The sequence below is a fragment of the Lissotriton helveticus genome, chromosome 2_1, assembly GCF_964261635.1.
Source record: "Lissotriton helveticus chromosome 2_1, aLisHel1.1, whole genome shotgun sequence".
Classification (NCBI taxonomy): Eukaryota; Metazoa; Chordata; class Amphibia; order Caudata; family Salamandridae; genus Lissotriton; species Lissotriton helveticus.
Genome location: NC_136059.1, coordinates 2,042,212,928 through 2,042,232,700, shown reverse-complemented (window position 1 = coordinate 2,042,232,700; position 19,773 = coordinate 2,042,212,928). Strand labels below are relative to the sequence as shown.

The window sequence follows — 19,773 nt, the reverse complement described above, 5'->3', positions numbered from 1 at the left end:
GGTTGTGCTATGGGCGTTTCTTTCTCTCCAAGCTATGCCAATCTCACCATGGGTTGGTGGGAGAAAAACATAGTTTGGAGAGAGGAAAACGACATTTACACCACGGATGTGGTGTTGTGGCTCAGGTACATAGATGACCTGTTCCTCATCTGGAAGGGTCCACAATTGGAACTGATTGAGTACTTAACCATATTCAATCAAAATGAGGTGGGTTTGGAATTCACATCCAACATTCAGAAAGCAGAAATTGATTTTTTGGATACTAAGGTCTATGTCCAAAACAATAAATTGGAGACAACAGTTTTTAGAAAGAAAACGTCAACAAACAGTGTCCTGTATGGCACTAGCTTCCACCCTACAGCACTCAAACAAAGCATTCCATATGGCGAGTTTCTACGCATGAAACGCAATTGCTCTGAAGCATTGGAAATGGAGAAAAAGTTCAAGGAAACGAAAGACCGGTTTGCCAATTGTGGATACAAACATAAAGACATACTACAAGGGGAACAAAGAGCAAGGGCAAAAACAAGATATGAAACACTCATACCAAAAGACAAAAATCTGAGAACGGATGAAGAAAAACCACGGTTAGTTCTTACTTACTCAAAGGAGAGTTTCAAAATAAGACAAATTTTAACAAAATACTGGAGTGTTCTAAAAAAGGACACAGAAATAGGATCATTGATAGGAGACAGACCATTGATCACATTTCGTAAAGCCCCTTCAATTCAGGACACATTGGTAAACAGTCATTTCATCAAAGATAAACGCTTAACTTGGCTGGAAAAAAGACAACTTGGGTTCACCAAATGCCAAACGTGCAAGGCATGCAAAATCGGACAAAATCTGAAAAATTTGAAAGATCCTAAAGGAAGAACCTTTGAAATAAAAGACAAAATAACATCCGACTCACAGTTTGTGGTGTACCAACTCCAATGCTTCTGTGGTCAAAAATACATTGGTTCTACAAGATGTCCTTTGAAAAAAAGAATACTTGAACATATTCGAGCAATTGAAAACAATGACAATAGCTATGCGATTACTAAACACCTGAAAAGCCACCCAGGAAAAACTTGGAAAGACATAAAATATGCAGGGATTGCAATGATAAAAGAAAGTGAACGTGATGGGGACAGAAACAAAAAACTAAGACGACTTGAATCGAAATTAATAATAAAATTCAAAACCCGCAGTCCGTGGGGGATGAACGCAGATGAGGAACTGTACGTACATCTCTAAGACTGTAAAGATCTATCAATAATTGACAATTTATCACATTATGTTTGACTGAAACAAATATACACCTTTCTGATAGAACCTCAATCGGGACTCATGGCAAATAGACTAATCATAACTCTCAATATGATGTAAATAAGATCCACAAACTTGCTAAATGAATTTTTATTAAAAGTAACTGTCATCCAGAGCCGGCACAGACCAGGAGATTTACATGGCCGTATCAATTGGACTATTTACAGGCACTCAGCCATGATATTTTAATGACACCCAGTATACAGTGATAATTACGTGGGTGTATGCAGTGTATAGTGGCACTTAGCCCTACATCTCTGCAATCAATTAACTAATAAATACTGTCCTAATTTGATGCGAAAATGTCGATCACCGGTCTGATAACGGCAAAGGATGAACCCAACAAATGGGAATGTATGATTAAACTACCAAACCCATAATGCAACGTAACACTGCTAAATGAAGTTTATGGTATAAATAAATGAAACAGACAAGGGACAAATGTTTGTTGACTGTGAACAGGGACATTTACTGTCCGAAACGCGTAGGTGGGGAATACCTATATGAAATAAAAACATAAAGAACCATCGGAGTGGTGTGCGGCGATCTTCTTTTTTGAAGGGTTATTGCTTCTAAATATTTCACAAGGCTGTCCTAACCTTGCCGCCAGCACCAGCTATCAGTTGCTCCCCCCGCCTGGGACAATTGCTCGTGTGAGATATATATATATATATATATATATATATATATATATATATATATATATATATATATATATATATATATATATATATATATATATATATATATATATATATATATATATATATATATATATATATATATATATATATATATATACACACAACACTCCAGCTTCCTCAGATAGTAACTCAACGAAGAAGGCATGGACTCACGAGTGTAGGATTGAGGCTTCTTTTTAATGATTCAGCTCACCCTCAACCTAGAATAATGAGAGACGCTCTTCGACTCAGCAGGAGTCTTTGTCAATCTGAACGGATCCATTATAGAGTGGATATATATAGTGTATATATTTTTTTTTTAACTTACCTTAATTACATTTACCTGCATATTAAAGGCATATGCTTGGTAAAGGCACATGCATGGCAAAGGCATGCGTTGTAAAAAACGTGTGCTAAAGTCATACACGGTGATTGCTTGCTTTGTAATGTCGTACATCCGGAGACAAACACTACCTCTATCGCTGCTCTCATAATTGTTTGTTGTCAGACCATATACAGGATGTTGGGAGGATGGATGGAACTTTTATGCTAGCGTCCTTTTGAAATGGGGTGTACCCTTCTCGTACAGCAATTGAGTGAGGCAAAGGACGGCACGAGGAGGTAATGGATGTTTTCACTGCAAGGTGGCCAGAGTACTGACTTCTCATCCTCTGGTGCCCGTTCGACAATATCCCCACAGTCCTCCGTGTGCTGTGGTTTACTTTACTCCCTCCATTTCCAAACCAATTTTAAAAGATATTGCTGCTCATGCCTCAAGCACGTAATTCCAGAAAGACCCCATAAAAAAGCTTCGGCACTTAGGTTCAATATGAAAACAGTCTTGTAGAAAAGTTAAGAAATACAACGTAGCTTTACTGAAACAGAGACAAGCTGCTTTAGGACTCTTCGTGTGGCAGAAAAAAAGCTCACACCTTCTAACAGAATTTCGCCATTAATCTCTCAAGAGTGGTCTTTAAACATTCCTATTCTGTTTTTGGACCAGAAACACATCATGTTGCCGAGTGAATTGTAAACGATGACACGGATAATGACAATCGTTCTGGTCACATTGTTATCGAATTATTATTAACATTACCCAACCACCTCACTAAAACTGATGATAAAAAAACATACCAAAATACAAAGCAGTTGCAATTTTGCGAGTCTGGGCAGCATCGAAAGCAGCCTCAGAAATAACGCAGCAAGACAAAGCAAAGCTGGGATTTGGTTCATGTCTGCCTGGAGACTCTGGGGCTTTGCAGCAGGTGGCATCCCTCGGCGATCCTCCGTCGCACACCGCTGGTTCCCATGGCTCAAGCTGGTAATGAGGGGCGCGGCAGGTAGACAGTGCCCAGGCGGCGCACTGGGTGCTCGGATGCAGATGAGGGGGAGGGCCTGGAAGCCGAGAGCGTCGAAGGCTGCTAGGTGACGTCCTCGCTGGGCGGGGTTTAAAGCGCGAGTGGCAGGTCTGGAGGAGGCAGGCGGGGTAGAAGTCGAGTTCAGTGAAAGACAACCTGCAGGTGATCGGAGCTGGCGCTGTCCACCGAGCCGCTGGTGCTGAAGAGGGGAGAGACGAGTAGCCAGGACCAGAACCGCAGTCTGGAGCACGGAGGTGGATCCCAAGGAAGAGGGAGAGGACTGAACTACACAGGGACACCCAGTGGGGATCAGAAGCGCTGCCAACTTACTGAAGGAGAGCACATCCTCTTGGCACAGACCTTGGCATCTGCCGGTACTTTAACCCACCGCTTTTCTTTCTGTGAATTTCCTCATCTGGGCAAAGTGCCCCTCTCCTGTGGATTTGAACCGGGTGAAACTACAGGTAAGACAATTTTGCGCAGCTGAGATGCCTCGCGATATTAAATAGATAATATTTAGGGGGCCGTGGGTCCGCTGAATGCCTGCGAGGCACGCGCCGTGAATCTGGCATAGTTTGTTGAGGAATGGGAGATGTCAGTGCCCCGCTGCAGTTCTGAAACCTCGGTAAGGCTGGCTCGCCCCGCACTGCCAGCTGAGCATCGCGCGTGCAGTAATTGCAAGAGACCTGCCGGAGGCAGCCATCTCAAGGCCAATAACTTTGTTCCTCTGGTACTGTTGTTCAACTTGGCGGCTTCTCTGTGCCTGAAACTCACAGATAAGCGGAGATGCTTACTTACAAGACCAGTAAAAGAGGCTGCCTTGCAATAGTCTTGCTCAGCAATAAGAAACAGGCGGAGTGAGGTTGTTGTGCGATCGTCAATAGAATTGAAGCATAGGCAGCAGTGCGGGTTCAATGGGACCCGTTAGACAACGGAAAAGAATGGTCAGAGGTCTAAACTAGTTACTTGGGGCTCAAACGCAGCGTTCCGCCTTACTACTTGATGAAATACGAACAATATTGAACATCAATTCGCCTTTACTTGCCTGAACCTACGCCATTTAAATCGTTAAAGGCACTATAGATTCGGAGCATCCAGTCACTGCGGTGCGCTATGCTGTGAGTACTCTCTGCCCCCTGACCCCCGCCCACTACGTCCCAAATGTCCTGACTAGACCCGTCCACCGCCAAGAAAACGGCCTCTCGCGTTAAACAGACAATCGAACTTCTACTAACACTCTAGTCCATGTTCTCCTCTCTCTGACAGACAACGCATCATGTGCCTCGAGTAAGCATAGCCCCGCCCACGGCTTCCTGCCACTTTCACACAGACATATTTACAGCACAAGAGCTCATAACTGCTTTAGGAGTGAGGCAAGGCACCCCTCGGGACAGGCTGGACTGACAGGCTATGGGGATTGCATTGATCATTATTCCGTATAAAGGCAAAGAGCCAGCGAAGGATAACAGAGCTTTGTGATTCTGGGCCTTTTTAATTTAGTGCCAGTCAGGGGGTGCATTAAGGGGCAAGTAATGATGGTATATGATTTATTGTGTGCAGGTTGTTATCGGAACTTCAAAACTTGATCTGCAGTTCTGCACACAATGGGAATAGGGAACTGGTGTGCACAGGAGCCAAACAACTAGACCATGGTGTCACTAAGTTTACATTGCCCACCACGTGGCCACCATCCACACTCTATACAGCATTTTAAATGCGCGAACAAAGTAGATTATTATAAAGCAAATGAGGGCGTACATTGTAAAAATGGGCAAATGTGGTTGGGTAAAGTCACTCATGTGTGGGTCAAAAACTAGACCGGAGGGAAGTAGAAACGTGATGTAACAGAAACTTTGGTAACGAAGTACGTTACTTCAATGTACACTTCCACCTTCATTTATACGTTGTTGCTGCTTAATATATCTTTTTCTACACATATGATAGTGGCTTCGTAAAACATGTGCTGCGCTTATCAAATGTCCTTTTGAGCCATTCCCTAATTTAAGCTTTGAAACCCCGCTTCTGGCTGGCAGTGTGCGTGGGTGTTAAATGCTTAGACGCCATATTGCCTCGTTAGGGTTAGACCCACCATGACTCTGCAAGGTCACTGTGCATACGAAGTTGTTATTGGTTTTTTTTCTGATGCTGTCGGCTGAATTTTCAGCCAATCCCGAAGCAGAGAGCAGATGCACAGGCTGAAGGGTGATTCAATAATCCCCCTTACAACGATGTTGCATTAGAGAGACTGTGTTGTCGGTAATTAAATGGAACTGCAGCGCGTGGGCAGCAGAAATGTCTCACTTCAGCAGAACAGGCTGCCACTGCCCATAACGGAGTGCCCACTCTGGCACCAGTCCTGGTAGGCTGCACTGTTCTCCCAGCACATTTCTCCTTCTTACTTGAGCAAGGGGGAAGGGGGTCTCGCCGACTTTCCTATGCTAGGCACCTGACCCAGCAGGGACTTGTAGTCTTGCATGAGTGCTCGCTGGGAGACACCTCAGCAGAACCCGGCGATATAATAAGTGCACCGAGACTCGTTCAATTACTGCTCTTTCAACCCCAAATGATGCTTTTTCTCCAAAAAACAACCTTATCTAGCAAGGAATCAACTATATGAGAATAGTAAACTAATTGTTCATTCTATATTATCGACTTTATTACACAGTGTGGTAACGTTTCATATTCATCTTCGGAGACTATTCTTATAGTCCTGTTTACTTTTTTTAGGACAAAAATATCATTGTGTTGCATGCAAACTCGTGGTATATATACACTTGCGCTGTTGTTGTGTTGTAGTTTACAAGTTGCCCTCATGGCAGTATGTTGCTGTCTATGTGTATGCGAGCTCTGCCGGTGATTGTGTTTTCTCTGTGCGAGTGTTTGTATCTTTATGAAAGTGAGTGTGTTTGAATATACCCCTGCCTCTGTCTGGGTTTATATTTGTCTGTTTGTGGTTCTGCTTGTGTGTGTTGATCTGTGGGGTGTAAATTCAAAACAATAGTCTGAACTCAGAATGACGAAACTGGACGTGCGAGTGTAACTTGCATTTGTGTGATTTAATTCAAGTATAAGAGTGAGTGACGGTGGGGGAGAGGAGGGGAGGGGTGGGATTCACTGTTCGTCTAGGAATGGCACTAATCCAGCACATACACTTTACATACTGCCGTGTTATCTGCTGGTTTTCAAGCTTCCATTGTCAACACTCTCTGATTCACGCCTGGAAAGTGGCGTTCATCGCGAAATGTAGCAATCTTTTACTCAGCGCTGCTGAGTGTTCCCAGCAGGAACATAAACACTCTGCTCATGTACTTAAATGCCTTTACCATCACACATTCGTGCGGCTGCACCAGTGGTTAAAAAAAACTATGGTCTGTGTTCCTTACATAGGTGAACTTGTCTCTAGCGTGTGTTCATATCTCCTTTGTGGAGGACAGTATTGAAGACGGTTGTGTATCACTGTGTCATTATCATACACTAAAGCGGTTGCTCTCTCAAGTTACACAGAGTGACCAACATTATTATTTTTTTAAAGTTCTGGTGAAGATATGTCAACGTGCGTCCTTGGCTTGGCTTTGTCCTTGGCTTGGCTTTGTCCTTGGCTTGGCTTTGTTCGCCCTGAGTTGGCAGGATATGCCCAGACGTGGGTCCCTTGCTCATTCATTCAAGATAGCCTGGCTGATGAGGGTTATGAACCCAAACCGGTTCCAGGATGCTTGTTTCCGGTCCAGGGAAGACATGGGTTGGCAGTTCGCGCTGGACTATTCCCATGAGGCACAGGGTCAGACTGATTTGCATATGGCCATGTCTGAACTGGATGTATGTCGTTACTACGCATGCTTTTACAACGCATGCCTTTACCACGCAACTTTTACAACGCAAGTCGTTGCAAAGACTTGCGTTGGGGGGCGCTGTTTAGTGAATAGTTTAATTTACTATTCCAACTCCAGTCCCCGTGGATAGTAGGGAAGGTTTTGGATAGTAAATTAAACTATTCCCTATCCTACAGCGCCCCCCAGCGCAAGTCGTTGTAACGACTTGCGTTGTGAAAGTTGCTTGGTAAAAGTAGTGCATGGTAAAAGTGCGTTGTAAACGCTGTTTACCGTCCGCACTGGGGTGGTGGAGTGAGCTAAAGAATGATGATGGATTAAACACGGATCAGTTGACTGGGGGTGACTGTTTGATTTGCTCAAACGCTCAGTCCATCATCCCCTTTGGTATCAGTTTCTACGGTGCCTGTGGACCAAGCTTCACTTTAAAACATGTTTGAAATGTGCAGTGAAAGTTGTGTCAGATAATAAATACACAATGGTGATTGTAAGGCTGTTCGAATCAGTCTCTGCTGAGGTCATAACATAGCAAAGACAACTATATTTATGTACGCCAATATGGGGGGTTTAGAACTCCTATCAGGTTGTATTGCGCTCCCTGCTCCGCGGGTGACTACCTGAATGGTGAAAGCGAGGCTCTCCGTGCCTAGAACCAGTAATATCTCTGCAAGAAAGGGGGCAATGTTTGATTGGTCTTGAAAGCTGATCTGGAATCCTCTCAGCCAGAAAAGGAAGCTGTTGTCCTTGGGCCTCTAAGGCCGGTGGGCGTTTTATTCAACACAAGTGCTGCTGGCAGGAAGGCTTACGACTGACTGACTTTGGTAGAGATTTCACGTTTATTTGCATTTGAATGATGTGAGAGTGAAGGTCTCCAGTGTTATTTTGAAAAGTTTCTCATTGACCTTCATGGGTGGCAACATTTACGTCATTTAAGGGGACAAGTGGAACCATACCTTAGAAAAACAAAACATGTTATCCATGAAAAAACATTTTTTAACAGTTATCAGAAGCATTTCCTCACGATGACAAAAAAAAACGTGCTACTGTGGGAGTGAGAAGATGCCCCAATAAGTAACTTTAAGTGCAAAGATGCAAATTGATGTACATTAGTAACAGCTAACTTCACGAACTTCCATGAAATAATATATTTCAAAATGTCCGTTCTCGTTAATTACACATGAAAGAATATTTAAGATTTGACCAATCTAAATATAGTGGAGTGCAGTTCTGCCATCATTGCCAAATGTGGTTCTCAAAATGATTAGCCCAATTATTTCTGAGGCTTACTACATTTCCCAGTTTGTTTTTTGGCATTGTAAAGAAAAACCGACCAAGGTGGAGTTGCACAACGTGAAGGTCTGCAGGAGATATAAAAAAAGACAATGATTTTAGCTGTATTATTTGATCCAAAGGAAACTTTACACACGCACTAGAAACAACGTTTGTAAGAGGCGCTGTTGCTATAGAAACTGAATCAGAAGAAGAAGGTTTTTAGTCACACCAATTAGCCAAAGCAGGATAACTTTGATCCATCCTTTTGGGTATGTTGGTAATGGCACGCAGGCTGGATCTTCCATAAGCAGCCAGAAGCAGCTCTTCTTGTGAGGAGGCTTTAGCTTGAGATGCACTTGTGCATTTAACAGCAGAGCTCCCCGGAGGCGCAAACCAGTGGCAGGTTTGGCCAATCATCTTGGTTCAGGAGCACACAGCCCACTTGATGGCCGGACCTTTTACAAATCAAACTAATGCTGCTTGCCAATGTTTCTTTGTTCTGCAGATTGTGCAGTTGATCTTATGCTGCAGTTCTTGTTGGCCCAAATGTTGCGTGGTTGGTCTGCTGGTTTTCTTTATGCGCTGTAGTTTGTATGGTTGTGCTTGTGCTGCTTTTCTTGCACCATAATTTGCATGAGAGTTTTCCTTGCTCTGCTGTTTTGTTGTACCAGAGGCTGCATCCTTCTCGTTGTGCTGAGTTTACTACTTGCACCAGTGGCAGTGTAAATGTCTTTGCACTGCTTTTTATCTTGTACTTTAGGTTGCAACATTGTTGATGTTTTTCTTGTACTGGGAGATGTTTGATTGTTCTTATGATGCTTTTGTTGTACTGGAGGTTGCAAGGTTGTTCTTGTGTTGCTTTTCTTGAGGCACCAGAAGTTGCTTGGTTGCTTTTGTGCTACTTTTCTTTTCACAACTGAGCTGAATGGTTGTTGTACTGCTATTCATGTTGCACTGGACACAGCATGGTCGATCTATTTATGGTTTTCTTGTCTTACCAGAGGTTATGCAATTGAGCTACACAATCAGGAGATCTATGATACAGAGCTTCTCGTAGCAAAGTCAAAGGTTGCTTGTAACATGATCCATTTTAAATCTAATACAGCGACCTATGATCAAGCAAATGCATGAATGAACTATAGGGGATTTTCTGAAATCAGAGACTTTAGAAGTGTCAGAGCTTTTTGATTGACGCTACGTGTGTGACCCGCAACGTCCTAACTGTCATCGACTAATATTTGTACTCATTCTCGTATTGATGACATACACGCAATTGCTTTGCCCTCTGTAATGCGACACCAGGATGTAAGCAAGCAGAGGGCGCTTGTTTGCCTTCACTGAAAGTTACCAATTGAAACACACTCTGTCCTCAGGTGCACAGATCCCATGTTCACCATGTGTTGGAAAGCAAGCAGCGAGATAGGGCCTCAGGACAATTACAGTGTAACATTATGTCGAAGTGAATCTACATAGATAAGGAACAGGTGAATATCTGAGCTTCATCTTGAATCAATTTTGCGATAATAAAATTCGAGTGGTCAGGAAGTGAGGCAGAGCATATTGAGAAAACTTAAAAACTCTGGGCCTCATTTATGAGAAATGACGCATCGCTGCGTGAAAGCAGCGATGCGTGACTTCTCAGTGTGCACTCCTTGCGGCATACTTGATACGTCATATTTAATGTATGACGCATCATGACGCAACGAGTTACAGATACGTCAGTATTTCTGGCGTATCTGTAAGCGCAAAAGTCACGCATTGCTGGAATGTGTCACAAAAGTGAACCAACTCCAGCAATGCGTCCTTTCACATGGGGAAAGCCCCATGTGAAAGGGCTTGCGTCAGTCTTACGCCTGCTGTGAGGCAGGCGCAAGATTTTGACGCAACAGTGTCCTAAAAGTGACGCGGAGAAATCTCATAGATTTCACTGCGTCACTATTACGAGGCCTTTTGCGGGGGAACGCCCGCTCTGCATACATTATACCTGACGCAGGTATAATGTAGCGCAGGGGTTTACAAAGTGACGCATCTGCTTAGATGCGTCACTTTGTAAATAGTGCGCAACAGGAGGCATGTTTTACACCGCCGATGCGTCACAAAAAGTGACGCATCGGAAGCGCAAAACTGACGCAAGGCCTCATAAATGAGGCCCTCTGGGCCGAACAGACTAGTCTGTTTGAAAATCTTTAGTAAGGCATACTATTACATACAAGCCTTGCATTGGCTCCTCAAACAATTCAATTGAACAGTGTTTAGAAGCGTCCTCCTTTCTGTATATGTCTAATAATCGTCTGTGAGATGTCTATTTTCTGAAGCTCTTTTTTCTTAATGACTCTCTTTGATCATTATGCTCTTGTGCGCAAGTTAATGTATTATCTGAAAGAAATCTGGGGGCTTGGAGCTTATAAGAGTTGGAAGATTTTTTGAATTAGTCTTTGGAATAAAATGTTATTTTTCTAGTTAATATTCTTTTGTTGAATTCTTTCTGTGCGTCATTTGAGAACGTTTTATGTATAATATTCCAGATTTTCTTTTTCTAACATTGATTTGTTGCAACGTGTATTGGTCACACCACAATTTTTCGTTGTGTTTCTTTTAGTTGAGTGTGATGGCAATGTGACTATCAGTGAACTAATGGTTGTTAAATGTGAAAGATGGAAACATACTCCAGACTTGGTAGACTCAGTCGGATCGGACACCAGACAAGTTTTTTATCCCACACGCAAGGCGTATCTACAGGCTGTTTCTGCTCCATGGTGGCTCCTTTGAAGAACTAGATAGAACTGATCCTAGGGCAGTACCTTCCCATTAGTTTTTTCGAACCTGGGGAGGGAAGAGAGATACCAAAGAGAAAAGCTACACAAATCAATTATATAGTACCTTCATTTACAAGGATCTTCACGATATATATGGGTTAAACATGTAGTGGCACTTCATCCGGATGCCTGTTTTTATGTGTCTCTTACCATTCGGTCAAGCCGGAGAGGTTATACCTCCATTGACAGTACCTGTACCTGAGGTGGCTTTTTCCTGAAGAAGGCATTTTTATGCCGAAATGCACGTTGAACCACCCAGGAGCAGAAGTCGTTTCACGACACAGATATATACTTGTGTACCAAAAAGCCTACATACAAGGCTCTTCTATGGAAAACGGTTCAAGACAAATCATTTGTATCAGAAAGATAAAAACTCTATCAAAAAATATATAAAATAATCTGTTTGATGAATCTCTAAATGTAGTCATGATATCTGTATATGTACTTATTTTCTGATTGTTCAGTTTGAATGCTGACATTTATGTGGTGAGGATGTGCTTTGCTTCTTTTTTAATGCTTTGAACAAGGAAAACTTTGTTATCAATAAATAACTATTTTTGTACTTCAATGTCTACCAGTTTGTGTCTCTCCTGATACCGTACTTGTTTTTGTTACTATCATTGCTGAAGTTGCCCTAGAGATTTACAGTATATAGACATTCTCCAGGCTTGTCTTTCGAAACCTGGTCAGGAGAACACATTCCAGATCTTGTGGTGCAGTAGATTGATGCATCAATTTCAGGTCTACACAACCTTTTTCCATCCTAGCCTGACAAAAAGAGTACCCCTCACTGAGTTGGGCTACAATAAACACCTGTTGTCAGTCAGTCTTGCGAAGAGACCCGTGCAAAGGGTGAACGTGTGCTCTAAAAATATGTATGTGATGTTCTGTTATGTCCTGTTAGATTCAGCCAAGCATTCTTTAGAATAAGGTTCATAATGTGTGTTAAGGAGGAATAAGTCAATCAGTATGCCTAAGGGAAAATCGAAGCTGATCAAGGAAGGAGAGCTACTTGAATGAAAATTACCAGAGGAAGACACTTATGGGGCTGTGTGTGGAGTCCGTAAAATGTAAAAGAGATGTCCAGCTAGAAGTGTGTGCAAGTTGGGATATATGATGTACTTGCACCTAGGGGTGTGGTTAAGCGGAGGTGGGCTGTAGAAAGAAACAGAAAAGTTTGACGTGGTGGCAGATACAGAAAATCACCCAGAGCAGTAGTCCATTTTCGAATATTTCCTGAGTGTTTGATTTTTTTTACTAGCTAGCGAACAACCAAGATTGTACCTTTTCTTCCCTGTTTCATCTATAATGCCATTTTTCTACCCAAAGCTGTGTGCTTCATGGGGCTATGTGTATTGTTTAGAAATTCCTCTCTTGCAGACATGGATCTAAGACTTTTGTCTTTGTAATAGAAGCAGTGAATGTTACAAAAACCTCCTAACATTTTTTTCACATGGACTAGCTGAAGACTTATGACCTGGAGCTTTACCTCCGTCCACCTATGCTTCCTTGTTTATGAACCGAGCGCATACTTAGTAAAATGCCGCTTTTTGCTTAAATAATGCTTTTCAATCCTAGAGGGAGATGGGTTTTTTTCCTCAAAGGTCTAGAACTTGTAATTGTTGCCATTGTGCACGTTTTACTGCATATTTCACATGCAAAACCTGGACGTCATTGTATCTGGCAAACTGTAAAAATGTATTACTTTATATTGCAAAACCTTCTAATTGTTGTAGAACTTGGATTGGGGAGAGGCTCATAGAAGAGTCTACCAAGGCAATCGGAACAAAGCTCTTTCAGTGTAAACAGTTGGACTTCTTGCTTGGTTGATTGTGTAGGGTAATGGCGCTCCTGGGAAATACACAGTGAGTATATACTAGTGTACAATTATGATTGCGGTGCATGAGGGTGGGGAGAGCCACCCTCCTCCCAAATGTGTGGATAACTACTGATAAACCAAAACAACATTCCATTGCACACACCAACAGTATATATTATGTATCATTGACAATAATAAAAAGCACTCTTGTTCCTCAGTTGAAACAGTCACTTCAGTTTAATCCTGAGATCCTTAGCCAACACGTGTTTCTTCGCGCTTAATTGTTGTACACACCGACTTCTTCAGGGATAAGAAACAAACAAGTGTATAGACGTTGGGAATAAAAGATATCCATTACTAACATCCAATGTCCATTACCCTTTGTGACAATATGTTTATCGCAAAGAGCGGCTCAAGTATAGTCCTCGAGCCGTGCTTTTTTACTAAAACATATTACCATTGCTGCCTCTAGACAGACTTGATCACTATTCCAAACAAAAATTGTCAGCAAATGAAAATAAGCAAGTTTCTGGTGACTTATTTAGTGACATCCAATCTTCGAACACTTAGCAGTGACTCTTCTAAAGTGATTTAGGAAACACGGCACCCCCTCAATGTTGCCTCAGATCAAGCAAAAGTATATTTATAATCTGAGAAGTACCTCTAATCTCTTTCTATAGATCCTATATGGCAAAAAGGTACAATGGTATAAAATAACATGGTATTAAAAGAACGAATTGGCTAGCACTGATGAATAGTGATAATTGTGGAAAGATATTGTAGGGAAACCAACCTCAGTTCCGGTTGTATTTCCGACCCGGAATGGGTTCTAGTACTCCAGTGATATTTGCACAGTAAAGGGTAACAGTGATTACTGTGTCCATGTTTTTTTGTATTCCAGAATTCTTTTTGGGAATAAAAGAGAAAGGCAGACAGAAAAGTCCCAGTTACAATTGTGAGTACACCCCCACTTAAGTAAGGGCTTGTTATCGCCCCATTCGTAGCTGAAAACAGGAAGTTTCACTTACCTTAAGTGTGGATCTTGTGCGTATAAGTCATAATATCAGAAGTCTATTGTAGATTCCCTACTTTTTGGAACTCCCATGTTCCTATTGAAATCCAAATGATTAGTTGGGCGAGTAAGTAAGAAGATAAGTCCTAATTTCCATGTAGATTTAATTAAGAATCACATAATTTCTAACTTTTGTCGCAAGTCCCTGTTTAGGGAGGTCCCTATAATGGAGGGCTCTGTACAGATGGAGGGGATTTCCTCCAAAGGGAAAATATTTTTCCCCATGTAGAATGCCCTTCCAATACACCGCCACAAAATTTGAAGGTAATCAGTCCTTCCTTTAACAGCGGGAAGAGTGTAGGACTAGACCTGTGCTGAAGTTCATCTTGTACCATTTCCAGGGTGAGAATGGGTTGGATGGTAAGTTGAGACTGGAGACAAACATCCATGCTTGTAGGTCTTCCCAAACTCTCAAAGCGAGCCATGAATCAAACATCAATTTTGTAGCCCTTTCGTAAGTTTTACAGTTGTGGAGATCTCTGCATTCATGGCTGAGCTGTCTGTCCCTGTAAATATGTTTATGCCTGTTAAGAATTCTCTTGTTAATTCATGGCAGGCACAGACAAGGTACACATGAACATACTTTTACAACCAAATTTACCTTTCTGAGGAGGGCCCATGTTGATTTCCTTAGGTATAACATGACTTGAGCAAATTTGGAAAGCAGCATACGGTCTACCAGTTACTAGCTACGTAGATGGCAGATTAATTGCGGCCTTAGATTGCCTCAATATGCACAAAATATGTGAAGAATAACATGCAGTAACAGTAAAATATAGATCCACCAGTAAGCCATGCTGTCATCAGTCATGCTAATGTGGTACAATTTTAACAGGAATCACTCCAGTGATCTGTTGTCATATAATTCTGAAGAATAACAGGAATTTTTATTTTTTGTTTTCTAAAAAGAAAAAAGAGCATTTATTTATATGATTTTTATTTATGGAGTTTTGTATAGCACAAACTCGACCCGAAGGCATCAGAGCGCTTCACAAAGTTGGCAAAGAGACAGCTACTGGGGTTGCAAATGGGTAAATACATTATATAAAGTAAGCACAAAAAAACAACAGTACACACAGAAGTGTACTATAAGCAATCATTATTGAGCAAGTTACATATAGAGTAAACACAGTTACATGAAATAATCACAGACCTTTGACAGCAGTGTATAAGGTGGACAGTAGGAATATGGGCGATATATTTAGTTCAGAGGTAGTTATGATAGGGGGTGTCAATTAAGTTAACAGCGTTTGCATAAGCTAGCTATAAGATGAGCATGAGAGCATATAGGCAAAAAAAAACATTTAGGCATATAATAGTGATGTGACCAGTGAAGGAGCAACAGATTATGTGGGCCTAATATAACAGAACACAGTGTGCTTCACTTGTAGTTATATCTGATGCAGGCAAGTCATAATCGTGTGGATGGTATAGTGGGAGCTACTCATGAGGGACACATTGTCAGGCCATTTAGCCACTGTCTAAATGCAGGCTTGAGGGGTAGGGAGTGCGAGCAACGCAGCTCCAGACTTGATGTGGGAGTGGCAGTCCCTTGCTCCTGGCACATAAGTTAATGGAGACCTGCTCGCCTGCGACTAGCACTGCAGCGGAGGCAAGCCAATTGGAGCCTGCCGAGGCAGCGGTCCTTTTGCCCCTTGCCCATATGTGGATGGTGACCCATCTTGGTACTTTGTGAGCATAGTGAATTTTTTTGATTCGCTTATAAAGGTTTCACATTTTAGTATCACATCTGAGTTTAAGCATCAAATCTGAGCTTAAACTTTGTAGAAGAAAATCTAGTCATCTACTGACACTCTATTAAAACAATGTTGCAATCTTCAGACTGCTCTGGCATCACTTGAACTGCACATCGATTCTGCATGGAAAACCATACAAAATAGCCTGGGCCAGCAGTCCACCAGCTGCTACTCTGGTTCGATCCCAGCAACCCTGGCCTTCTTGCTTCCACAATCAATCCAGGAGAATCTAAAGGCGCATGATCTGTAAAAGTGCTCCAGGACATGTTGAATACTAGTGAAAAACAGGCACTATTTAGCTGACACACCATTAAATCAATCAATCAGGTGGCTTGTAAAGCGTGACTACTCACCCGTAAGCATTTCAAGGTGCTGGTGGAGCTGCTGGTCTGTCAAAGGTGCTGTAATTCAGTTGAACAGCCAGGTCTTGAGTTCCTTCCTGAATTGAGGTAGTGATGGCGACTGCCTGAGGTGGAGAAGCAGGGTGTTCCAGGTCTTTGCTACAAGGTAGAAGAAGGATTTTCCTCTGGCTGTGGTCTTGCAGATACAGGGGACGGTTGATAAGGCCAGTTGATTGGAGCAGAGGTCTCTGGTGGGTGCGTAGAGTGTGAGGCTGTGGTTGAGGTGTGCATGTCCTGTGTCATATAGGGCTTTGTAGGCATGTGTGAGGAGCTTGCAGGTGATTCTTTGTTGACTGGGAGCCAGTGTAGGTCTCTCAGGAGGCTGGTGATGTGGCTTCAGCAGGATAGGCTGAGGCTGAGTCTAGCGGAGCTGTTCTGAATGTTATGAATTTTCTTGAGGAGTTTCTGGGTGATGCCGATGTAGACTGCATTGCCGTAGTCGATTCTGCCACTCATGAGTGTGTGGGTGACTGTCTTTCTGGACTCAGTGGGGATCTGCTTGAAGATATTTCTGAACAGGCATAACGTGTGAAATCAGGATGATTAGAAAATGTTGATCTGGTGGTTCATGGTGAGCGAGGAGACCAGGATTATGCTGAGGTTTTGTGCATAGTCAGTGGGTGTGACAGAGGTTCCAAGTGCTGCGAGTCTCCAGGAGACATCCCAGATAGAGGGGGTGGAGCCATGATGAGGACTTCAGTCTTCTCTGAGTTGAGCTTGAGGCAGCTGTTCTTCATCGACCTGGCAACAGCCTTCATCATGTCAAGGAAGTTATTCTTGGAGACTGTGGGTTTGTTGGTGAGGGAAAGAATTAGCTGAGTGATGTTGGTGTAGGAGACAATGTTGAGTCTGTGGTTCCTGACGATGGCTGCAAGCGGGGCCATGTAGATGTTGAAGAGAGTGGGCCTCAGGGAGGAGCCCACAGCTGATCTTTGTGGTTTCCAAGTCGAACAGTGGTAGTTGGTTCGGCTGGTGAGGAAGGAGCAGATCCATTCCAGTGCTTTGTTGCGGGTGCCAGCGTCGTGGAGTCTTATGCACAGAGTTAGGTGAGAGACAGTATTGAAGAGAGGTCCAAGAGGGTGAGGGCTGCAGTTTTGTCTTGGCCGAGGAGGGTGTGAACATGATCCTGGTGCTGTGGTTGCTTCCGAAACCGGATTAGGAGAGACCCAGGATGTGGTTTGCTTCGATAAGCTCGAAATGTTGGTCGTTGATTGCTTTCTCAATGAACTTGGCATGGAAAGAGAAAAATACATGGTTCTGAAGTTCTTGAGGTCCATTGAGCCAAAAGAGGGTTTCTTCAGCATGGTGTTGATCTCTGCTTGTTTCTAGTCTTCCAGAAAGGTGGTGGAGTTGATGGTGTGGCAGAGTTCAGTTGCGATGGTGGTGCTGGCTCTGTTGAAGATGTGGTGCAGACAGGGGTCTGATGGTGCTCTGGAGTGGATCCTGTGTTGTAGGGTGCACTCTGAAGGTCTTGGGTACCAAGGCTGTCAAAGCTGTCATATTTCTCTTGTCGTTGAAGTAGATGCTGAGGTTGTTGCAGAGGTCTTGGAAGGGTGGAATGTCTGCTGTTTTTTTGCTGGGTCTGCAAATGTTTCCATTAAAATGCGGAAGGTGATGCTATGGTAAGAATCGGCACCCATGATTGGACAATAAATAGGAAGAGTCTTCTTACTAAATTCTATACTAAAAATGTAAGTCATACAGGGCCATATTACATGAAATGGTAATCACAAGCTTGGCCGAGAGAACAATACTCATGATGGCCATGATTTTGTTGGTATATTTGTGCTCAATATTATGAAACATAAGTGTGATTTAATTCCAAGACAGACCGTACAATTACAAACACTCTATATTTAAATCTATATTGAGAAAGGACTTGGTATAAACCAGAATGAAACTACATTAAATGTATTTTAGTGCCATCTGCTCTAAAAAAACAGTTTTGGATTGTGAAGAATGTGTCAAATCCTCTGGGCACTAACATTTGTCAATCCTTCATTCAAACTGTGCTAACATTTTGATACTTATTATCTTTTATTTTGACAAGCAAGTGGCAGTGTTAAGGTTTGAAAGTGGTGGAGTATAAATAGTCAACCTAACTTTGATGAGCAAGCAAAGGAAGTGAGCAAATTCCCTCTGGGAAGGGCAAGAGTGCGGGTGGTTCTCTTTTCAATGAAATGTCCAATTGATAAAAACTCAAAATATTGCCATTCAACTTTGATGGGGCAATAGGCATTACAATGTAATTGTAAAGATCATTTATAAAGACATTCGTTCAGTTTTGTTGTTCATATGGACCACATGAGATTTTGATTGTATTGTACAATAATTTGAAAAACAGACTTATTAGTACGCATAACAAGAAAGTTAGTGTTTTTTTTATGTCTATTTACCACGAGGGGGTGTTTCACTGCATATTTGGAAAAGATGGAGATGTAGGCTCTGTGATCTGTCATCAAGGGCAAGTGTTGTCTGAAACGCATCAGATCTGAGGATCAATTAAAACAACAGTGCCAAATTTCGTGTGGTTCGTGTTTCTCTGTTCACCTCACGGCTGTGCGGAAGTGCGGAGAATCCTTTGTTTCTTCGAACAACAAAGGATATATATATGTATAAATATATATATATATATATATATATTACCTACTGGCGATAGCCAGTAGGTATATATAGTTAGGATTTTTTTCCTATGGGATTTTTGAAAATTCTATGTCGAATAACTATGGCGTTTGAGGACAGAATTGGCTGAAATTTTCAGGAAAATTGAACATTTTGTTTCTGATCAGCCCCTGAAAATTTGGGGGGGTTTCGTCAAGGGGGGGTCGAGAAAAAAGGGGGGTCCCAAAACGTGTTTTTCCCATGCAATTTTCCATAGGGCGGTTGGCCTCACTTTTAGCCTGAACGGCTGAATGGATTTACACCAAACTTGGCAAAATTGTAGGGACTGGTAGCCCGATGTGCCTTTGCTATGTCTCAAGATATAGGCTCCAGTGCTTTTTACGAAAATTAACTTTGAAAAATATATATTGGGCTACATTGGGCTATATATATGTTGGAGCCCAAATGTAGCCCAATATAGCCCAATGTAGCCCAATGTAGCCCAATGTAGCCCAAAGATGGCCACCAGAGACAAAAAAAACAAATGTAGCCCAAATATCAGCCAGATGTAGCCCAACTATAGCCCAATGACAGAATGTCCCAGAGTGTTCTAAAGAACAACTAGAGTGCTGACAGTCCTACTTATTACAAAGGTATGGCACACCTGAAGCCATCTTGATTGGAATAAAGTGGTAACTCTTAAAACATTTAATTTAAAAATGAACAAAATGAGGGGGTTCATTTTGCCATAGAAAGTATGATTAGCGAATATATGACGAAATCCTGCATACCATCAGTCCGAAAAAAAACCTGCATGTACTATTAGGCCGCAAATTAAAATAACGAAAACTTTTAG

At 42.3% G+C, this 19,773-nt stretch overlaps 1 protein-coding gene across 1 annotated transcript in view; it reads left to right on the top strand.

Moving 5' to 3' along the window:
• Positions 1 to 3,489: 3,489 nt before the first annotated feature.
• FSTL5 (follistatin like 5) overlaps positions 3,490 to 19,773 on the top strand; it is a 2,936,723-nt gene continuing 2,920,439 nt past the window's right edge. Inside the window, exon 1 of the mRNA XM_078677005.1 lies at positions 3,490 to 3,816. The gene's annotated coding sequence lies outside the window, so the exon portion shown is untranslated. The remainder of the gene's footprint in view (positions 3,817 to 19,773) is intronic.